At 35.6% G+C, this 22320-nt stretch overlaps 1 protein-coding gene across 1 annotated transcript in view; it reads right to left on the reverse strand.

Annotated features, from left to right (window-relative positions):
* LOC127864276 (uncharacterized) overlaps window positions 1–21674 on the reverse strand; it is a 213295-nt gene extending 191621 nt beyond the window's left edge. Inside the window, exon 1 of the transcript XR_008041670.1 lies at window positions 21645–21674. The gene's annotated coding sequence lies outside the window, so the exon portion shown is untranslated. The remainder of the gene's footprint in view (window positions 1–21644) is intronic.
* Window positions 21675–22320: the final 646 nt, after the last annotated feature.

Genomic DNA, 22320 nt, shown 5'->3' on the forward strand with positions numbered 1-22320 from the left:
ACATGCCGCACGATTGACGGTAATAAATAACGTGTCAACAATCAAAGTAATAAAACAATTAATCAATACCTTTGTGATAACAAATAGGCGGTACGTTTTGATAACTGACACTTTTGTGTTTTTTTTACTCGCTTAAATTTAACTAGCGAATTGCGGTGAGTGGGAGCTATTAGCGAAGAAGTAATTGACACGTTTATTGAACTCGCGATAAAAAAACAGTTGAACTATTAGACGGCTTATTTTGATGTTTTGTTTACCAATACCCAACACTGATTGCTCGCAAAAATACCGTGTTTATAAGTAACATTTTTATCAAGAATTGCATCCGTAGTTGAAATCTTGACGAGTTAACGTCCTTTTGTTTATCAAAAAACAATATAATTATGATAATATTACGTCTAATGATTCCACCATTACCGTCCGATGAGAGTGTTATTAAAGAAAACAAGTTATTAACTTATTAAATAATTAAACATCAATTAAAAATAGATACAAAATAAAACCATTGAATTTAGTATTTGTGTAATTGCTTAAAATTTTCGCGCTATGGTACGTTAACAAACATACGTAACTATCAGTATTTGCGATCATTATACTTAGTTACTTCGCTATTAAATAAATGTACTGATTATATTAAACATTCAACTTACATATCGTGCAAAATTAATTTAATTTGCATTCGTGTTCTTTATTTTACCCACATTTTTAATTGTATAATGAAAATCAAACGATACTACTTCGGCTACAAACGCTAAAATGCAAACAACAAAATATGTAAGTATCGAATTAGAAGAGATGCGAATTCATTGGACACACATGACCCACTTAACGTCGAATAGAAAGGGAAAAAAACGTGTCTTTATTAAGCCAATTTGAGTTTCAAAAATTAAAACAGAATGAACACACCATTTTTGTGAGCGATACGACGCGAACGTAAAATAAGCGGCCCAACCAAAAATAAGTTATTAACACGTGAAAATGAACATTGTGTAGCTTTTAAATTTTTTACCCCTGTGCATGTACGCAGGAAAACTAAATAAAATATATAGCATAAATTTACAAAATTATTCAAATAAATTGTACAATACATTTTATTACGAAACTGGCATGTTATCAACGCAAGCGATTTCAAATTTAAAATAAATTTTGTTTCTACAGAGCTGTTCGAGCGGTATGAAATTTTTTACGTACTCTAAATCATTTTCACTACTTGAGGCGTTTCGGTTAACCGGTTAATAACCGGTTACGGGAAAGGGTTAACCGGTTAATGATTTTTGTAACCTCTTGCATCCCTAAAAAATATGTTTATGTTCTATGTTTTACCAACATCAGGATCAAACTTTCGGAATACAGACAAAGTAGCAACACAGGCTTGCACTCTTTTGAACTTCAAATAATACTTTACATAATTACTTTAAACAAGTAATCTTCACTTGATTATAATTAACTATATATATCACAAAAACATAGAACAGCAAATCACTGAAAGCGTCATAAATCCCACAAGACATGAACTATAGTTTTCTCTTTATGCACAGCTTGGCTGGTCACATGACACAACATAGCTGGCCACATTAGTTTATTGCTGGTCACCGGGCTTGTACTTCTTTGTCATTCTGCGATGTTAGTCTGCACCATGCCAGTGGGTTTCGACCTTTCCCAAAATTCTAAGATGAGGGCTTCTATTGTAAGTGTTCAGAACGGACAGCAAGACTTCAACACAGCCAATGCAGGCAATTAGAGACTAGCATGTGTTAATTTATGTTTATCACTGAGCATCCTAGATTTGACTAACCGCAGCAACAGACTGTCTTTCTGATTGGACGGTTTGGATTTGTCAATTGGCGTCTGAAAGAAAGGAAGACACATTATTGCAAATTTCAGTTTATCTTTTTGTTTTGTTACCAATAAAAGCAGGAGATTATGAACAGTTCTGCCATAGCTTGGTATCCCTTGTTATAAGGCTTTAACTGGTAATAAATAACAAGAGCACCGCATAACGGGTGCCACGCTCGGCTGCGGTTGCAGTTTTGAATAAATGAAAGCTTGTCAGATTTTTTTTTTAGAGGTCACAGTGACCTTGACCTTTGACGTAGTGACCCAAAAATGGGTGTGGCATGTAGAACTCATCAAGGTGCAGCTGCATATGAAGTTTCAAAGTTGTAGGTAGAAGCACTTTGATTTTAGAGCCTATGTTCAAAGTTTGACAAAATGTCAAGGTTTTAGCATGACCTGGACGGCGGACGCCACGACGACGGACACAACTAGCTGGCTATGACAATACCTCTGGTTCTCCAAAAAAACAGCCGAGCTAATAATACATAGTTTAGGAGATTAATAAGATTAAATTATAGATATTTAAATGTTTGTGTCTTTTTTACCTCTTTATTCTAAATACCTTTAAGTCAAACCATCAATTTGGCAATTTTGGATGGAATATCGGAAAAAGATAATTTTTGCCGTAAAAAACAATATTACATACACTGTAACTCCAATATAACGCGGATGACGGGTCCAAGCCACGCAACAGCGTTATAAACGGACAGCGTTATAAGTTTTGAGCTTATTTATTTAAGGGGCTATAAAAACAGGTATAGTATAGCCTATAATATAGGTCCTGTGTATTGTCATGCTGTGTTGTCATCCGCAAATACATGCATATATAAACTGAATCGAACGATAACAGTATACATACCGCTTTTCTAATGAGCACATTTATCCGATAAGCCAATATAATTACATCACTTACGAAAAAATATGTGAAAAAAATGTTTTATTGCATCATACGCAGCATGTAAAAAACGTGCTTTCCGTGGACTTTCTGATAACGGGCAAAAATTTAAGTGCATCTCTGTTAACTATTACACTGCGTTAGCATGTAAATAAATCGTCAGGATTTCACAATTTATTTTTCGTATACGTACTGAAACATTAAACACACACAAAGATATTTTTATTATTCAAGCATGTGTAGCATATAATAAACGATAACACACTTACACAGCCATAGTTTATACAATGAAATACAATACACGAAAAATACAAAACATAAACAGGTAATCATTTTAAATAACTTTAATTTGATAATTATTCCGCTTGCACTTGCCTTATTGAAATTAGCGCACCGAACCGCTCTGATAGGGAATACATGTAACAAACACCGACTCGCGAGTTTTCACACCTTTATTGGCATTACACAACAAATTAACACCAATTAGCTGTTGAGTGTCGTTTAACCTCTAATCGATTAAAATCAATTAAACGGACGGAAAAAGCAATCAAGCTGTGATCGCTGGCTTCTTTGAATTTATGAAAATACATGAAGTTGCATAACATGGATTTGAATCAGAAATGGAAGGTTGGAGAAAAAACGGGATCCAAGGACCCCCCGCGTTATATTGGACACAGCGTTATAACGGACCGCACTATAATGGAGTTACAGTGTATTATCAAAAGAATTTCTGAGAAAACTCGTCTGTCCTCAATGAAATAGGAACAGGGTTTTAAACCATGGTCACGAATGCCCCAACATTCCACTTTTGTCTTGAAACTCCATTAACCTCAAAAGAAACAAAACACAAAGATCAAAGAGTGCAAGTTCAAATGCTGGTTTATATGTTTGGAGAGTTTTATCAACTGCAGAATTAGTATCCTTTTTTAAGTTAAGCTCGAGACAAAATTAAGACGAAAAGAATGACATATGGAGGAACAAAGGGAAATCTATATGACTCCACCCTCCTCTGTATGTGGGGCCATAACAATAGCCTGCGCTTGTCTTGCAAACTCACCCAAGGTTCAAGCTCCACAATATTTATAGACTCCTGCACCATGGAGATACTGGCTCAAGTTCTGTGATAGTAACTGCTTCCAAACCAAACTCAATGCCATGCAATCCATGTTTACTGGAAAAAAGTCAGTTGAAAAAAGGAACAAATAAAATACAATCATTTTTGGACAAATGTACAGGGCCGATGTTATGGTTCCACCCAGTAAACAGACTCGAGTGTCTCAGAGATTCATAGGCTTTCACATACATGTCAGCGAGCTTAAATAAACAGATATCATTAAAACCAATCTTCTAGCAATTAAATTTGGAGTTGGAAAATTACTAGAAATTGTGTAGTTATTCCATGCAACCAAGCTTAAATAAACAATATTTGATGATTTTGGTGATAGAAAAAAACAAGTTCACGAGTTTCTAAAACTATGATTGAAAACGAGTATTCAATCAATCACCAAAAGCAACAAACTTTCTTTTTATTTGAATACGCAAGCAAAGCTTAAACTTCTTATACATGTGTATTGTGACATCATTAAAGTGTGTGTTCAAATGTCAAACATTGTTTTTTTCATAAGTATGATTGGAAAAAGCGTCATCCAGCGTCATTAAAAATTTGTGCATCTTCATCACTAATTGAGTTTTGTTGATATTTTATGATGGCGCATGTGTGTAGATATTCTACACGCATTTCATTTGTCAAGGAAAGTAACTGACACTGTTTGGCTGACGATGTTGAACGAAAACCATTGCTTTTATTAATATATTTTTACTGCATTAAAAATGCAAAGTCTCATATCTTTCACCGATATTGAGGTTTCTCTCAACAAAAACATTCTTCATTCAACTGAAAATTTTGTTAATAAGGTTTGAACTAAAAAACCAATTTTAAGTAAAGCTGTTAAAAATTCTTGTAGTATTTCTTTGTCTCCTCCCTTTTCATGGGGTCTATCACTTCCTCATTGTAGTCATAGATGCAATGTTCAGATGTTACCTCGTTCACTATTAATGACAGAACAATATTTAAAGGTATATGTTCATTAATATTTTCGTGTTCCATAGGCAATTCATTTACAGTAAACATATGAACAATATTTAAAAGGACATGTCAATTTTTTTCCTGATGTGATGTTGTGCGGTCATTTTGTTATCTTCAAAAGATGAAACTGTAATTAAAAACTGTAATTAAAAAGGAACTCATAATCGTTTAAATCAATTCTTTGAATATGTTATTGAAACGCAAAACATACAGTGTATGGAATAATAAAAACAATAGCTGTCTCCATATGATGACATATGCCCAGATAAACGCTTTGATAGAAGTTATGAGCATTTTTTCGAAACCTAAATGCATTTTTTGAAACCCAAACGCGGACCCTAAGTTCAAGGTCAACGTCAAAGGGGTAAAAATGTGTGTGCCTATGGAAAGGCCTTGTTCATATACACATGCATACCAAATATGAATGTTACATCAAAAGCAATATAGAAGTAATGAGCATTTTTCGAAACCTAAACGAAAATTGTGACGGACAGACAGACGGATGGACAGTGTGATCACTATATGCACTCCTTCGGGGGCATAGAAAAGTATTAAACAAGAGCACTGCATAACAGGTGCCAACGCTTGGCTGTGGGTACAGTTTTGAATAAATGAAAGCTTGTCAGAATTTGTTTTTTTTTAGAGGTCACATTAACTTTGACCTGGTGACCCCAAAATAAAGCGTGTAGAACTCGTCAAAGAGCATCTACATATGAAGTTTCAAAGTTGTAGGTGGAAGCACTTTGATTTTAGGTGATATTATACACATTGTTCCCATACGTTTTCACGGAGCTTTTATGAATGAATGTTTTCACCATTAACATACAAACAACTCGGATTTGTTGTTTGTTGAATTATGGGGACACAAAATACAATGGAATAACTAATTTTGTTTTTCATTACATTATATGCATATTGCAATACCATACAATATATATGTACTACAATATATTGGTATAATATTGAGTTATATAATTCTTTATTTGCATTTGCCGCTGTTTTAAACAGTATTTCAGTCATATAAATGCCATCAGTTAACATACTCACCCCCTTTTTTTTTTGGGGGGGGGGGTGTTTTCTGGTTATATTCTGGTTGACCTTAATAACTGATAACTGCCTTTCGCAAATCAGAGGTACGAGATGAATGACCGTGGCAATAATTTCATGACTAATCACAGCCGATGTTATATGGCTTGGCTAAAGGTCAAACATGTCATTTTCAGTTGTTTAGTCCCGCACTTTACAAACTGAATTAGCTAGCCTGGTTATGTCCATCATTGCATAATGCAATCATAAATGTTGTGCTACATTTATGCATTTTGCGATACAATATGATTTGCCATAAGTGAGGATAAAAGCATAAAGCAACACAATATAACTAAAGCTCAGCATAACATAAGTAAAAAAGCATAAATACGCATTTGATTTAACAAAAAAAACACAAAACATTTTGATTTCAAAATTCTTGAATAAAAACACGCATAAAAAGTAATCCAACTTTGATAATTTTGTCACTTTACAAAAAGTACATGTAAAATACATCAATATTGGATAGTCTTCATCCAACACTTGTCCAACATGTCAGGTTTTGAAGTGGCCAGTCAATGGCTTTTTAAAGAATATAATATTTCGATGAACTTTTGACCTACGTCATTTTGACCTTTACTAAACCAATGTTTAGAAAAACTGTCAAAGTAATTTCGAATGAGGAAAACAGCCTTTTGTAACTGTCAAATAATTGTTTAATCATACAAAAGTGTAATTTAATAATATGTTTCTCATTATATTGTAATAATTTCTAATAAAAATAAAGTATTACAATAACAAATTCCCAAAACCATAAACAATATTCTACAGAGGACAAAGGTTTGTTCTTGATAACGTATAAAACAATATTCACGTTTTCAATAAGGGATAAAATTCAAAATAGAAAGTGCCTTAGTGACTCCATTTTTTCTCTATGTGTCTTGATGAGTAAGTTATCAGGTACTTGGACACTACAACATGTTAATGACTAAGACCTTCAAACATTGGTGTAAAATGTGCAATTGTTAAAACATGAATTGATGAATTTTTTTTAAGAACAGAAATTTAAATCAGGGAGTAAAATATGAAATGCCAATAAAATTATCTGATATAATGCCTTTTTTCCAATATATTTACGTAAGTGAAATATGAACATATGAAACTTTAGGGTGATAATTAGCTGTGGAGGCCAAAACTTGTGCAAGTTAATTTATATCTGAGATCAATATCTATTTAGATCTTTATCTCTCTTCCTGCAATGGATTATAATAATGTTAATTTGATATTAAGCTGCAATGGCTTACATTTTTGTAAGATTTGTTTTATGGACGTTTTTGTTTGTGTCTAGAGAAATAAATATAAATTAAATCAAATGTATAAAAAAAGTTTAGTATAAAAAAAGTTTATCTACTATTTGTATTGTGATATTTTAACAATGTCATGTAACAACAAGTTATACAGGTCAACATCGTGTTAAATGGACCAAGGCAAACAATTAATTTAATAATCATTGTGTTATTTAAATACTTAAGACAAAAAGTTTGCACCAAGATCTCAATTTAAACGGTCCATGTGCCATCTTACCTGTCTAACATTCCCATTTTGCCCAGACCACCAAAGCCCATGAGGCCTTGAACCTGACCCTGACGCAAAAGCGAGTACTGGGGCAAGTTGAAGGACTTCATCGTCATAGAAACGGCTCTGTACAGAGGACAGACCTGCTGTTGCACCAGCAGTGGAATTGATCCGGATGAGATATTGTGCTGCGACATAGGTAGTGGATTGGCTAAGCAACAAGGCAAGCCGATTGGCTCTGAGAGGCAACCTAGACAGGCTAGGCTGCCCGAACATGTTTCTTGGCTGACTAAACCCCTGCTGCTGATTTAGCTGTTGCTGAGTGATCAAGGTTGCATAGATACTGCTGGTAGCTAAATATGAAGCGCTGGTTTGGCTTCGTGTAAAGCTGCCCGCCATCAGAGAGAGATCTGTTACAATTGTTGTATCATGGGGCATCATGCTGTGAAAGAAAATAATCTACGGTTACATGGCTTCTTATGTATCACGTACGGTCAGAAAGTGTAGCGTAAACCAAATATATACTAGTATTCACTACTCTGTATCACATCGTTCAGATTCAGTATGACGCTCTGAAACAAATTTATGTTACACAGTACATGTTTCATTTAACAGTATCAAACTTATAACAAGGCAAAATTAGCTACACTGCATGACGTCATCAAGTTTATTTCCATGACGCCATTTAGTTTTAACCTATTTACTTTAGCTCGATTGCATCGAAAGCCTTAGGCTTATATAAACGCTCTCGAGTCTGTTTCCTGAGCCTAGAACCAGTACTTGGTGTCTTTGGGGGAGATCCAAAGAATGCTTCCACGTTGGGGATCGCACCTGTGACCTCCCGGTTGCTAGGCGGACACCATATCCATTTACCACGGCGACCTTATGACATCATTTAACAACTCAAGAAGATGTAAAACTTGAGTATTAGTAAAATTTATCTAAAAAATGTTGTCATTAGCTACCGGTACTTTGCAATAATCACATGCAAAGACAAAAAGCATCATATTAGTTATTTGAATCATGTGCTTTACTTCAAGGGCACATAACTCTGCAACAAGTAGTGTGACATAGACAAAATGTAAGTCTTGCACTTCCAGGTAGTATGAACAACATACATAGAAAGTTTCATGTTGAAATGCAAAAAACTAAACGATCAGTTCAGGACACGAGTATACATAAATTTACAAAGATGTATCTGAACCAAGATTGGTCTAAATTTAAGGGCACAAAACTAATAGAATATTACAACATATGAAAACAATGCCTTGAACTTTTACATGGTGTAAACAACCTATAAATAATTTTCTATGTTAAAAGGCGGAACACTACGCGACACAAAGTACACATGTACAATGTGGCAGGCATACATACCGACCGATAGATTGATTCAAATATACCCCTGCAAACCAACCCACGCAAACTTACTTTGAGGAGTATATTGGCTTCAGAATATCAGTTATGCAGTTTCAAACTGCCACTCTTCGATATGATACAGGGTATGTTACTTTATATTGGGCACAAAGCATAGCTTGGCCAATCAAAACCTTTATCTGTGAGAAAACCATCTACACTTTATGGTGATGAGACAAACTATTATAAATTTTAAAACAAATCCCCTGACCTACCAACCAACTGACAGAGTGACTCCAATATACCAAGGGTTGTCATTAGTAATCGGTTGCAAATCGAATTCTTCGTTTCATATCATTATGGAACCTGACCTTACTTTCATCCTTTCACTTTCTTTATCTCTCATACCAATCACTATTACTAGTATTACTATGAACAGCAATGGGTTGTTTCACATACAAGCCTGCTAAACCCTAACCAAATTGCTAAGTTTTATATGATAATCGCTTGTGTCAAACGCTAATGATATACCCAGTCCCAAGCTTGGTTTGTGAGGGGTGAATTATTGTAAATTGACGTTCCCACCTGATATGCCATGTTGATCTACTGCTATTGGGAAGAGCCCGATAAGAGCTGTTGTCCAGGGGCATCATGACAACACCTTGGGGCTAATGAGGCTTGTGCTAGGGGGGGCTGGTGGACATCTTCGCGAGATTGGAACTAGGTTGATATTGGGCCTAGGATCCTGTTCCTCCTAAAAATCATGTTCTACGCACTGGCTCTGTTCATTAGCTCTGCCAGGTATTCCTGGAATGGAACCATGTTGATTGCCGCGTTGTCAAATAATTGAAGAGCTACAAAGGAATAAATTTGAGCATAGAGGTGAGATTTAAGACAAACCTCATAGGAAGAGTGCTTTAAATTCTTTACACAACTTAACATATTGAAAAAACTGAAATTTGCAAAAATGTAAATGTTCATAAAAAGTTGTATCTTTGCATTACAAATTAAATACTTGCACATATTTGAAATAGGTCAAGTTTAATTTGAGGGTGGTACACAACATTTAAATTAAAATCAGAGGTAGATTTTCCCGTCCGTTTATCAAGTATATATGGTATAACATCATTATAAAGCATGTGAAAAGTTGTAATTAACCAGTCAATAAACGAATAATTCACCAAAGATGTGTGTATCAATATAAGTATTAACAATAACTACACATTTCATTTAATCCAATTTATTAAGCACGATTCTCAAACAACCTAAGGTTTATGAAGACACTTTTGAGCCTGTTTTCTGGCTAGAAGGATTACTTTATGTCTTTGGAGGACTCCTTATAAGAATGCTCCAAGAGTGAGGATCCAAGCCTGACCTCCCAGTCGCTAGGAAGACAACATGTCTACTATGTCACTACCATATTACATTTGAAAGCCTTGTACAGGGATAGGCTATTGATGCTAAAGCAGCTATTTGTTCTTATTGGGTCTTATCCTGTGGCTTTCTTTCTTCCTTGATCATGATCAAATTTTGGGCACTCTTGTTGTAAGCAAGACAACTAGACATTTAAACATTGAAGCAAAAGTTTAGTATTTTTGTTAGTCAAATTCATTGCTTTACAAGTATTTAAAAAAACTGTTTAATTATATATTCATTAAAAATGCAACAATGTTAAATATCAAAAAACAAAGTACATGTTTATGACATGATATTTTGTGGATTTGTTGAATCAGAAATATTTGGTACATCCTAAATTACTGGATTAAATAATAATTAATAAAGGTTTTAGACATAATGTTTGTTGATAATTTTATTTCATTTTTGAGCAGATCTACAATTATCTACAAATATTACAGATCAAGAATCAATAATGGCTGTACAGTATCAATTTAAATACTCCCAGGGGGGTGATCGTATCCAGAACCTAATTGCTTAGTATACATCACATTAAATACATAACTGCCACCAATTATGCATGAGAAAAAACTCACCTGTTGAGATATAGGGCCACATTGGATTTGGGGAACATGGTCCTCTAAGCTTGAACTGGCAACGGTATGACCCCTGGAAACAAAACAAGACATCTATTTCAAAACATGTATTCCAAAACATGATACCAGTATATATCACCTTAACAAGAGCCGTCTCAAAGACAGCAAAAGCTTCACTACATGTATTCTCCAGCTTTTATAGAATAATGTATGTTTTCTGTCAGTCAACTTATATAAAATTACAACAAGGGCTGTTTGTAAAACATGCATGCCCCCATATGTGATGTCAGTTGTAGTGGCAGCCATTGTGTGAATACGTTTTTTGTCACTGTGATCTTGACCTTTGACCTAGTGACCTGAAAATCAATAGGGGTCATTTGCCAGCCATGATCAATGTACCTATGAAGTTTCATGATCCTAGGCCTAATAATTCTTAAGTTATCATCAGGAAACCATTTTACTGTTTTGAGTCACTGTGACCTTGACCTTTGACCTAGTGACCTGAAAATTTATAGGGGTCATCTGCCAGTCATGATCAATGTACCTATGAAGTTTCATGATCCTAGGCGTAAGAAGTCTTGAGTTATCATCCGGAAACCATTTTACTATTTCGAGTCGCTGTGACCTTAACCTTTGACCTAGTGACCTGAAAATCAATAGGGGTCATCTGCCAGTCATGAGCAATTGTAACGGTCAGGGTTACAGAAGCTGTGATAACCCAGCGCAATAACCCCTCCAGAACCAGATACAAATAAACGTGAACAATAAATCAATTTATTTACAACATTAAAATAAACTATTTACAGTATGATATGACTATGAAAAGAAAAAAACAACAAAGTATGAACGTTAATGGCCAGTTAACGTAGTCACACTGTAGATGGTAGATGTAGTGGTGGAGCACTATTGAGTGTCACAACCTGAACCTATGTCCAGCTGTCAAATAAGTTTTATAAAAATGACATTGAATAAAAAAATGTGGATGTTTGTTCCTTCTATTCAAGGGATATTTTTGTCATATATAAGAGAAAAACAAAACAAACGTTTGGCTTAAAGGCTTATTTTCAGCCAAAAAACCAGACACAACTTAATAATGATTTATGTCAACTGTTACCTATGGTATTTACCCAGTTAGACCAATTTCAAACAAACAATTCCCAATGGATGCCTTTCCCCAAAAGGTCAGAAGAATTATTGAAAAACTGACGTTTATGCAGCCCGCAGAGGTTAATCACTGAAAACACTTCCCTCTTTTATGGATTTTTTTGCATAAGTGATGTTTCTTCTCAACAAAAAAGAAATTTAAGCATATCTGGGAAGAAACTTAACGAACATGCATTAAACACCATTTTCCAAGACCATGAATCAATAATACCCAATAAGCGAGTATTTGTTTGAGAAAGTTGGGATTGTCATTAACATTCACTTAGACGATGTTTGTCTTGTTGGCTAATAATGTTTACTAAAACGGCAATGGAAAGTAAACTAAAACTAGAGTTATATTAGTGACAAGTGAATATGCCTTACAGGTCATGTTGCTGTACTGTTGCTGTTGGGAAAGAGATGTTCAGAGAGCAATGAGACCACGGTTGCATCATGAACCTGCCCCCCACGGCTACGGCTGCTTTTTGGGCACAGATTGGTACTAGTTTGACATTTGACCTGAAATCCCAAACGGTCATGTTTAACGCAGTCAAACTGTTTATTAGTTTGGTGAGGTTTTCAAGGAAGGGTGCCTTGTTCATTGACATGTTGTCCAATGAAATAGTCACCAATGAAATACAATTAGACAAAGGAACAAAACACAACAAAGCACTACAAAGTTTATCCATGTGAGCAGTACACTCAAATGCATATGCACAGTCGAGAAAATTACGCCTACTTGCAGAAATTCTGATTGCTTTTAAGCATAGAAAAGACCCAACTTTTCAGACAGTTTATACACCAATGAAACGAAGGACAAGAATGCCGACAAACTTCAACTGTTTAAAGGCTGTGTTACATTTAAGTGCAAAGGCAGACACGGTTGATTTGCCAATTTTACCTTCATTCCAGGACCATATTTTTGAGCTGCTACAGACAATCTGGCTGGTGACTATAAAACTTGTCATGATATGAGCCGCGTTATGGGAAAACTGGGCTTAATGCATGTGCTTAAAGTGTCATCCCAGATTAGCCTGTGGTGTCCACAAAAACATTTATATAAGGTCATCACGAAAGATAATGTTTGTTGGCAAAATATTAGCCTCATTCTGGGAAAAATGGGCTTAATGCATCTGCATAAAGTGTCATCCCAGATTAGCCTGTGCAGTCAACACAGGCTAATCAAGGACGACATATTCTGCTTTTTTTGTATTTTTAGTTTAAAGGAAGGCTTTTCTTAGCAAAAATCCAGTCTATGCAGAAAGTGTCATCCCTGATTAGCCTGTGTGTCATGGACACATATCCATACATACCACCCATACACAGGAACTGACCCCATGCGTTCAGGCCTGGCTTAAGAGAGAGAACCTGTTGTTCAGCTGGGCACCAATCTGTGATTGTACGGGGTCCTGTAGGAAACAGCTAAAAAGTACAGGAGTTTTATCATTATTTAATTAACCTCTACACACATAAAAATGCATTTTAGTCGTAGTAGTGTGGTCATTAAATTAACCTTTTCCTGGCCTTACTGAGTACATATACTTATGCCAGTAACAAACAATTGCCATTCTAGAATCAGAGAGAGAATGGCAATAGAAATTATTTCATGACCATTAAATTATTAAATTAACAAGTTATGTGGCTGACTCAAACTGAAAGCAAAATATGGCTTTTTTTTCAAAATACTTAGAAGAAAACAACATCTTCTAATCCTTATAAATATTACTGGAAAATGCTTAATCAGCTAAAAAAGTGTAATTGCTGTCTAGTCAAACAATAATTTGTAACCATTGTTACATAGAATATCCCCCAATGCCACAAGTCTATGTAGCAGAGGTTATAGAATGTCTAAGTTTTGTAATTTTTAGAGTATTATGATACAAAATGTACATGCACAACCTCGTATGAGATATAACAATACCTGAAAGTTTGAATGCTTAACGTTGAATTTTAAGTGAACGCCCACAGACATATGAAAAGACAGACAGGCGTCTGTCCAAGGTGATTCCTATATACCCCAATTAGCCGGGGGCAATAATTAATAAATATCTTCACTTCATATTCTCACTCCAGAGGCATATTTGTAAACTGAAAACCTGGACAGGTGATTAATTTCAATTTATGTAAAAATATATTCAATTTTGTAACCTAATAATAAATGAAATGCAGATTAATTTTTAAAAATGTTGTCTGCATTTCAATAATTGTTTAATTTAAATAAAACATCAGTATTTTGTATAATTTATGCAAGGGGTTAATATACAAGTGAAAACAAACAAAAAAGTATGAAAAAATGCGCTGACCCCCTATGATTAAAACTGATATCAAATAAACTCTTATATGCATTTTATTAACTCAGTTTGAACAGCAACAACCCCAAAATTCCTGATTGGTAATAAGAACTTTTCTCCAAAAAGGTCAGAAAAAGAACTGATGTTACGTGAACTAAATATGAAACTCTAAACTCCTTAAAAACTGAGCTAAATGCATAAGTGTTAAGAGTCATTCCAGATTAGCCTGTGAAGTCTGCACAAACTAATCAGCCACGACACTTTCCGCTTGTGTGGACTTTTTTATTTTTTAAAGGTATATATTTAGAAAGTGTGGTCACAGACTTAATAGGCTTATCAGGGACAATACTTTAGGCACATGCATTAAGCCCTTTTTTCCCAGAGCACAGCTGAAATACTTCCTGTTTTTGTTGCTGCTACTGCTGCTGCGACAGGGCAATAAACAGAGTTTGTGTGAGTCTCGACGCCAAAGTCACCAACCAGAACCGGAAATGTAGGAGAACACTGCTCCAGGCATCAGGTTCACATTATTGTAGAGCAACATATGGAGGTCAGTCACGTTTACTGCTCTATTTGTGGATCAGATTGTTTCACCTTGAGCGACTTGTCAGGACGGAAATCGAGCTAACCAAGGCTCAGCTGTTGGAAGAGTTGATTCAGCCGCCTTGCTAGAAGATGTTTATAGGTGGCGTGCTAAATTTCCTGAGCAGTTGTACTATTTGTGCAACCGGGAATGTTTGACAACAATGCTCCTCAGGTGTCAGGTTCACATTATTTGAGAGCAACATATGGAGGTCAGTCACATTAACATACGAGTCACTCCGAGCCTGCTCTAACTGTGAGATCAGATTGTTTCCTCTTGAGTTACTCGTCGCGACGTAAGTGGAATTCACCACGGCTAAGTTGTTGGAAGTGTTGATTCAGCCGCCTTGCTAGAAAATGTTCATATGTGGCGTGCTGAATTTCCTGAGCAGTTGTACTATTTGTGCAACCAGGAATGTTTGACCTCAGGTGTCAGGTTCACATTATTCGAGAGCAACATATGGAGGTCAGTCACGTGAACAGACGAGTCACTTAGCGCCAGCTCTATCTGTGGATCAGATTGTTTCAGCTCCAGCAACTCACCAAGACTCAGCTGTTGGAAGTATTGATGTAGACGCCTTGTGCGATGTTCATAGGTGGTGTGCTGAATTTCCTGAGCGAGTTGTAGTATTTGTGCAAGAAGGGAGTCAGGATTGCCTCAACATTTGCGACGTTTGTCTTGTTTGCTTATAATGTTTTCTGAAAAGGAAATTGAAAGTAAACTAAAAATATAGTGTTTTAGTCAAAAATGAATATGCCTTGACGATGTATGTTGAAACACCTTACTTACCAAACATTGAATCTGTATTTAATATTTAGGATTGCATAATGATTTATTTTTCACAAGTTAGCATTGTAATAATGAATAAACAATAATTTGTAACCATTGTTACATAGAATATCCCCCAATGCCACAAGTCTATGTAGCAGAGGTTATAGAATGTCTAAGTTTTGTAATTTTTAGAGTATTATGATACAAAATGTACATGCACAACCTCGTATGAGATATAACAATACCTGAAAGTTTGAATGCTTAACGTTGAATTTTAAGTGAACGCCCACAGACATATGAAAAGACAGACAGACGTCTGTCCAAGGTGATTCCTATATACCCCAATTAGCCGGGGGCAATAATTAATAAATATCTTCACTTCATATTCTCACTCCAGAGGCATTTTTGTAAACTGAAAACCTGGACAGGTGATTAATTTCAATTTATGTAAAAATATATTCAATTTTGTAACCTAATAATAAATGAAATGCAGATTAATTTTTAAAAATGTTGTCTGCATTTCAATAATTGTTTAATTTAAATAAAACATCAGTATTTTGTATAATTTATGCAAGGGGTTAATATACAAGTGAAAACAAACAAAAAAGTATGAAAAAATGCGCTGACCCCCTATGATTAAAACTGATATCAAATAAACTCTTATATGCATTTTATTAACTCAGTTTGAACAGCAACAACCCCAAAATTCCTGATTGGTAATAAGAACTTTTCTCCAAACAGGTCAGAAAAAGAACTGATGTTACGTGAACTAAATATGAAACTCTAAACTCCTTAAAAACTGAGCTAAATGCATAAGTGTTAAGAGTCATTCCAGATTAGCCTGTGAAGTCTGCACAAACTAATCAGCCACGACACTTTCCGCTTGTGTGGACTTTTTTATTTATTAAAGGTATATATTTAGAAAGTGTGGTCACAGACTTAATAGGCTTATCAGGGACAATACTTTAGGCACATGCATTAAGCCCTTTTTTCCCAGAGCACAGCTGAAATACTTCCTGTTTTTGTTGCTGCTACTGCTGCTGCGACAGGGCAATAAACAGAGTTTGTGTGAGTCTCGACGCCAAAGTCACCAACCAGAACCGGAAATGTAGGAGAACACTGCTCCAGGCATCAGGTTCACATTATTGTAGAGCAACATATGGAGGTCAGTCACGTTTACTGCTCTATTTGTGGATCAGATTGTTTCACCTTGAGCGACTTGTCAGGACGGAAATCGAGCTAACCAAGGCTCAGCTGTTGGAAGAGTTGATTCAGCCGCCTTGCTAGAAGATGTTTATAGGTGGCGTGCTGAATTTCCTGAGCAGTTGTACTATTTGTGCAACCGGGAATGTTTGACAACAATGCTCCTCAGGTGTCAGGTTCACATTATTTGAGAGCAACATATGGAGGTCAGTCACATTAACATACGAGTCACTCCGAGCCTGCTCTAACTGTGAGATCAGATTGTTTCCTCTTGAGTTACTCGTCGCGACGTAAGTGGATTTCACCACGGCTAAGTTGTTGGAAGTGTTGATTCAGCCGCCTTGCTAGAAAATGTTCATATGTGGCGTGCTGAATTTCCTGAGCAGTTGTACTATTTGTGCAACCAGGAATGTTTGACCTCAGGTGTCAGGTTCACATTATTCGAGAGCAACATATGGAGGTCAGTCACGTGAACAGACGAGTCACTTAGCGCCAGCTCTATCTGTGGATCAGATTGTTTCAGCTCCAGCAACTCACCAAGACTCAGCTGTTGGAAGTATTGATGTAGACGCCTTGTGCGATGTTCATAGGTGGTGTGCTGAATTTCCTGAGCGAGTTGTAGTATTTGTGCAAGAAGGGAGTCAGGATTGCCTCAACATTTGCGACGTTTGTCTTGTTTGCTTATAATGTTTTCTGAAAAGGAAATTGAAAGTAAACTAAAAATATAGTGTTTTAGTCAAAAATGAATATGCCTTGACGATGTATGTTGAAACACCTTACTTACCAAACATTGAATCTGTATTTAATATTTAGGATTGCATAATGATTTATTTTTCACAAGTTAGCATTGTAATAATGAATAACGTGCTCCAACTTGTTAAAGTGAAATTTTGAGGTTTTAAACAGCAAGGAATACATGGTAAAGTACAGTATGTAGCAAGTTGTCATATTTATCTTCACATTAAAAAAAACAGCAATAACTTATACAGAAAATTGGGTTGCCATCAGTCAGATAATATGTTGGCATAACATTTTGGAGTTTTCAAGAACTTTATTTTGCGGACAATAAATTCATGGATTTCTGGTTTTGGTGTTTGAATGGGTTTGAATTGAATTTATGCATCAGTAAACCCACAAATTCAACGATTAATTAATGTCCCACAAATTATAACGATTTTACAGTTCATATAGTGTTTGCAATGCTTTATTTTATTAAACTTTTATTTATTTTGATACATGATTGTTCATTAAGATAAATAATTTAATTATTTAGTCAGGTATAATGCTTAGTTATAATACTCTAATAAACTGCTAAATATATTATAATTATTAGAAAATTGCAATTTTGCTTATCTATGAGCAAGACTCTATTCATCAATAGCTTCTCCACATTTGTTTTTATTGTAAAGTTCTTGCATTTTTTCTTGTTTATTTATTTAAATAAATTAAGATTCCACAATCAAATAAGACTATGTTTACTAGCTTGACTACCCATTTACAGTAAGTAATAAATATCATACATTCCTAATATAAGTATCGTTAAACAATTGTTTTTAATTTGCATGTACATGTACATCATTGTCTCATATTTGTTCTCATCAGAATTTATAAATACCCCTCTACAACAGATTTGACACAGACTTAACTTAAGCCCTGTTCTGGCAAAACTGGGCTTAATGCATGTGTACAGTGTTGTCCCAAATTAGCCTGCGCTGTCCTCACAGGCTTGCCTGGGACAACGCTTTCCATCAAGACTTGATTTTTGTTCAGAAGAAATCCCTTTAAACGAAAATTTCCTAAAAGCGTAAACTATCATACTTGGATTAGTCTGTGTGCACACTGCATAGGCTTACCTGTGGATTGCACTTGCAATGCATTAAGCCCCATTTTCCAAAAACGATGCTCACAATATATCACCTTGTACAACTCTGTAACAGATTGTAGACTGTCTTCCTAGATTAGCATGTGCAGCCACACAGGCTTATCATGGAATTTCTGCATAGATGGAATTTTTATTTAGAAGAAACTTCATTTAAATTAAAAACTCCATAAAAGGGAAATGTGTTGTCCCTGATTTGCCAATATGGAATATGCAAACTGCACAGGCTAATCTGGGACAACACTTTACACACATGCATTAAGTCTTGTTTTCCCATGCAACCTTACATTGTTGCCATTGCATGCATGAAAACTAACTCTAAAGCTTTTATTACACTGTTCTGGGAATGAGGCCGGGGTCCTTCTAATTGAGAACAAATGCATTCCATGGAATCATATTTATAAGCTTAATTAAATATCTCACAACTTTATAAAAACTCAAGGTCTAATGAGGATGACAGAAATTCTCGGGTGTTGTGTAACTGAGGTTCCTGTATGATAAGTTGGAAAGCATCGAGCTGAAGAAGAGTTTGAGTTTAAAACAAGTCCTGCTGTAAACATGATATACACAATAAAAGACGCCATTTTATGTTTTGTTAAATCATATCATTCTTGTCAATTTCATCTTTAACATTCTTAATACACAGGTTACACTGTAAACCATTATTATTTGAGGGACATTATTTTGGTTGATTTTAAGGGTTCACTGATCCAAAAATGTATCACACACAGAAAAGTAACTGACACAAATTCATCATTTATTTTTCTGCACTGAGAAATCCACAAAGTTAACTTATATGTCCGTAAAAGTCTCTTTGACCACGAAATTTCGGATGAATATGTATACGAGTTTACACTATACAAACAAGTAAAGAGGATATTTTATCTTAAGTAAATTCATACTTTTCTTTCCCACCTCATCTTTTTTGCATTCTGAATACATAGGGAATACATAAGCAGGTCTTTTCCTGGCGTATTTATGGGTATGTGAAACGGACCCATACGCAAAGCGTTTTTCTTTCTTTAACAAGGGCTGTTTGTAAAACATGCATGCCCCAAATATGGGCTGTCAGTTGTAGTGGCAGCCATGGTGTTAATACGGTTTTTGTCACTGTGACCTTGACCTTTGACCTAGTGACCTCAAAATCAATAGGGATCATCTGCCAGTCATGATCAAGGTATCTATGAAGTTTGATGATCCTAGGCCTAGGAGTATTCTTGAGACATCATTCGGAAACAATTTTACTGTGTCGAGTTACCGTGACCTTGACCTTTGACCTAGTGACCTGAAAATCAGAAGGGGTCATCTGCGAGTCATGATCAATGTACCTATGAAGTTTCATGATCCTAGGAGTAAGCAGTCTTGAGTTATCATCAGGAAACCATTTTACTGTGTCCAAGTCACCGTGACCTTGACCTTTAACCTAGTGACCTGACTGTTTCGGTCACTGTGACCTTGACCTTTGACCTAGTGACCTGAAAATCAATACGGGTCATCTGCCAGTCATGATCAACATACCTATGAAGTTTCATGATCCTAGGTCTAATTATTCTTGAGTTAACATCAGGAAACCATTTAACTGTTTTCGAGTCACTGTGACCTTGACCTTTCAACTAGTGACCCGAAAATTTAAAGGAGTCATCTGCCAGTCATGATCATTGTTCCTATGAAGTTTCATAATCTTAGGCGTAAGCATGCTTGAGTGATCATCCGGAAACCATTTTACTATTTCGAGTCACTGTGACCTTGACCTTTGACCTAGTGACCTGAAAATCAATAGGGGTCATCTGCCAGTCATGATCATTGTTCCTATGAAGTTTCATGATCTTAGGCGTAGGCATTCTTGAGTTATCATCCGGAAATCATTTTACCATTTTGAGTCACTGTGACCTTGACCTTTGACCTAGTGACCTGAAAATCAATAGGGGTCATCTGCCAGTCATGATCAATGTACCTATGAAGTTTCATGATCCTAGACCTTAGCGTTCTTTAATTATCATCAGGACACTATCTGGTGGACGGACAGAAGGACCGACAGACTGACAGGCCGACATGTGCAAAACAATATACCCCCTCTTCTTCAAAAGGGGGGCATAATAAGTGCCTTATGATTAATATGTCTCAATTACATTTCAATAAGATCTAAAAAAAAGTATATTACTAGCATAATATGATTTTATTCTTTTAATTTTAAGTATTAGAAATAGTTATATTAAATTTGTTTTTCTGATATCAATGGACTTTTCGCACGAAAAAAATAAATATCCCAAAATTGCATTTTTTCCCAAATTGGCCATGAAAAGGCCTGATAATTAAAACGTCTTTGTTACCTTCTGTGTATTCAGGTCATCCTTGTCCATCACATCCTCAGCATCCTTGTCCTGACTCAGCAGCGACTGTAGCAGCAAAATAGCTTGATGTTTTTCTTGTATGTATATTTAGGACTCACACAAATTTATATAAATGTAATAAAAATCAATAACAGATGTTCAACAGCTTAAAATATGGCAAATTAATAAATCTCACATCAAGTGTTACCTTTCTGTAAACATTGCGTAAAATATCAATATATGCTCCTCCAAAGATTACTTAAACAATATTTTATTTAAAAAATATTCATCCATATACATTTCTTACATGGCATGGTGTTTATAGAAATAAAAGTCTAAAAATAGCCTCAGTTGCTATGTACATGTGCATTTATGTACAAATATGAAATTTTCAGTTGAAATGCTTTGTTTTTTCATGCACAGTTTACAAGAACTAAATGTTAGGACCATAATGACACAAATGTTATGACAACATAACATAATATGCATTAGATCTAATGTTCCAACAAAACCCCTCACATTGAATAAGCAGATAACAATATGTGTACATGTACATAAATTATTTGTATCTTTCACTACACACTTAATGTTGTAATGTAACATCACACACTACTATGTTGGTATGCTAAACAACACATTGTAATTAAAATACTTATCACTAATTACAACAACTAATACATACATGTACACACTATTCCACTCTGAACACCAGGATATTGTCCCGATATTGTCCCACAATGATGGAGGATGTTGTGCTGCTGTAGCAGACTGACCATGGGCCCCACACTCCATCCTCCTGAGTAGCCAGCGTAGCCAGCTTACTCTCTCCCTCCCAGCCCACTTGTAGTACAGTGTGGGACATCCATCCACAGACCAGCACCTGGCCTGCAGGGGTCACATGTAGACCATATGGGCGCCCTAGTGCTGGGTCTGTGTATGTAGCCAGGAGTGTGCCATCCCTGGCCAGGGTGAGAAGCTTGTGCTGCCAGTGGCTGGTGATGTACAGCCTGTCTCCTGTGGGACTCACAGCACACTTGTCTACTGCAAAACAGAGTAACATCAAGATATTGAATTACTGTAAATGTTAAATAATCTTATCAAACATACTGCAGTGATATTGTATTACGCATATGTTGCTATAAAGAGGCCTTTACACATCTAAAATATATGCATACATTTCAATAATTCAATAGTTAAGCGTGACAATAAACTTCAGTAGCAGAGCTATTGTGTTAACGTTTGACATGTTGAAATGCGACTGGTGAGTTAGATATGAATTGAAGCAAAACAATTACACAGATGGAAACAATTACACAAACTGAAACAATTGCACAGTTCTATCAACAGGTAAACATATT

Source organism: Dreissena polymorpha, chromosome 1, assembly GCF_020536995.1.
Source record: "Dreissena polymorpha isolate Duluth1 chromosome 1, UMN_Dpol_1.0, whole genome shotgun sequence".
NCBI lineage: Eukaryota > Metazoa > Mollusca > Bivalvia > Myida > Dreissenidae > Dreissena > Dreissena polymorpha.